This window comes from Benincasa hispida, chromosome 3 (genome assembly GCF_009727055.1).
Source record: "Benincasa hispida cultivar B227 chromosome 3, ASM972705v1, whole genome shotgun sequence".
In the NCBI taxonomy this organism is placed as follows: domain Eukaryota; kingdom Viridiplantae; phylum Streptophyta; class Magnoliopsida; order Cucurbitales; family Cucurbitaceae; genus Benincasa; species Benincasa hispida.
The window spans coordinates 43,852,773-43,855,700 of NC_052351.1; positions in this window are offsets into that span (position 1 = coordinate 43,852,773).

A 2,928-nucleotide genomic window follows, 5' to 3' on the forward strand; every position below is an offset into this window, starting at 1 on the left:
AAATAAATTAAATTAAAAAATTAGAAATATTCATCATTACCATATACCCACAGGCCTGCTCCCCGAGCTGTAGTGGACGTAGCGCTTGGATAGTTATTATATCAATGATATTATTTCTAAGTGACATCTGTTCAAACTGCTCCAGAGAAACCCTACATTGCAATAAACGCACGATAGGGCCAATTCGCACTACCAATGTCAACTTTTTCGACAATCTCAGTCCTGTCAAGTCAAATCAATGAGACGGGTCAGTATTACAAGGCGATGGGATACCTGTGAAAACCGAATTTCTCATCACACCTGTAGGAAGATGCTACCTAACTGCAAGTAAACATATGAAGAGACTCATCCCGCCCATATTTTTGACCATTCGTATCAAAAATAGTGCAAAGTACACTAATAATTGTACGGCTCTCAATAACCTGAAACACAAAATATTTATGATTAGAGAATTATTAAAGACAAATACAATAAATGTATATAAAATAATCAATTAGGTTTATTGTAATGTGTTTCAGGTTGAAGCAGATCAAACAGTATCTATACTGTGTTGACTACATGTGTGGTTGCCTAGTCACACAAAATTTGTCTCTCCCCTAAATGTAAATGATAATACGAAATTTAAATTAACTAGATCATTGATATAAAAATTAAAATGAATTAAAACAACATACCGAGAACCGTAGGCTTGTCCAACTAACTGAGCGTCCATGATGTAGCTGTGGAGCCATTGTTGGAAATCGCTCCAAAGCCCATAGTTGTAAAAGTATGAGAGGCCCAACTATCTCTCCAACCTCAGGTCTTGTTGCTTTACATAGTTGTCTATACAACCATGCCAAGCATGCTCCACCCTTATTTCTTCTCTTCTTTTCTCGAAATAGTTCACGCATTTGAAGAATGTTATCTGAGCAAGAGCATTTATAGGCAACATTCGAGCTCATTTGAGGACTCCATTTATGCACTGATAGATTTGTCGTCATCCACCCATGTCTGAATCCTCCATCATGTGCTTGAGTCCACTACTCTAAACTAACGTTGTCAAAAAAACTCAGATAGCTTCGATTTATTCCTTTGATATCTTCAATTGCTTTGTTGAACTTTCAAATTTGAAACTGACACCCGGCATGATAAATATAATTTTTCAATGAATTAAATTTATACTTTTTATTGAAGTTGCTGACGATATGTCATAAACAGAAACGATGGTGACATTTCGGTCCCATCCAACCATTTGCTGGGTTGTTCACTGCTGCAATTATACCAGCATGTCGATCTGAAATTAAACACACTTCTTCGTGTGTTACAATTTCTCTCAGGTGTTTCAGGAACCATCCCCATGAGTTTGCGGACTCTTCATTAGCTACGGCAAACGCAAGTGGAAGTAAATGGCCGTTCGAGTCAACTGATGTAGTAATCAACAGTTTTCCTCTATATTTTCCGTACAAGTGTGTACCACTATCTGAATGATCGGCCGACATTTATTAAAAGCTTCTATACAAGGACCAAATGCCCAAAATACAGAAGTTAGGATAACATGGCCTTCAGTAAGCGTTTCTTTAACTTGTCACTCTACTCGTGTTCTGGGATTGGTCTGTTTAACCATATATAACCACCTAGGCAACAATCTGTAAGACTCATCCCAATCACCAAATACTTTAGCCAACGCTTTTCTTTTTCCCTCCCATACCCTATGGTAAGGAACATGATATCCAAACTTTGATTTAATGTCGGACTGCAGTCGTGCCACACTGATAGATGGTTTTTCTCTTACGGCGTCACAGAACTCCAGTGCAATCATTGATGAATCCAATTGCACGTGACTTTGACTTAGTTCTGAATAAAAACATGTATGCTGCTCATCATACTTAGTGATCTCGAACAAGCCATGTGATTTTTTCAAGGAGGATAAATCCTCAACCCTCGACTTCTAGCCTCGAAATCCCAAAACAACAATATTTCTCTAATAAGTTTCAAAACAACAATATTTCTTCTAATAAGTTTCAAAACAATAATATTTCTCTAATAAATTGTATAAACAAACAATATTAATATTAAAAGTCCCATGTTAAAGGTTGGTTTTAGTGGAAACTTGGGAGAGAAGGCAGAGACATGGTCATCTTCTATTTGAATTAATTATGTAGGTTCTTTGTATTAACAAAATAGGGAGGACGAATAAAAAAGAAAAAAAAAAAAAACCTATATAGTTATATCCCAACTAAATTCTATTTTTGGTCAATTTATAATATCTAACATAAATTATAAATGTCTATGACGTGGTAATAAATTATTAAAATATATATATTTATATTGGAAATGACATTCTAAGCTTTCGTCATACTTATTTCTTTTTTTGGGAAAAATTGTTTATTTTATATAAACAAATTATTATAAAATTTAAACAAAGTGAGAAATTAAAATTTTCATTGATGATTCATGCTCATTTTAATCGAAACACATAATTAAATTTTTGGGTTGAATATGTAACTAACTTATAGTTTTTTCTTTTTTTGTTTTGTTAGAGCGTAGTTCAATTGACATAGTGTTCATACTATTGACCTCCAAATTTGAGGTTCGATAGCATATCTTATATACACTTTTAAATTTAAGAGGAAAAAGATATCTTATTTAATATTATAATAAACTCTTTACACCACAATCATAAATATAGAAAATTAAATCTCCAACTTTAAGAAAGAGACGTAGATATAACTCATTTTTGACATATTATAAACAAACTTAAGTTTAAAACACAATTTAATTCATCAAAACATTATTTAAATAAGAAATTAATGAAGTCCCTTCATTAAAAATTTTGGAAGTTCAAATCTCCCCTATTGACTTATTTAACTTTAAAAACTTATAAATTGTTTTTGGATGGACACGCCTCTTTTTTTTTTTTTTTTTTTTTTTTTTTTTTTTTTTTTTTTT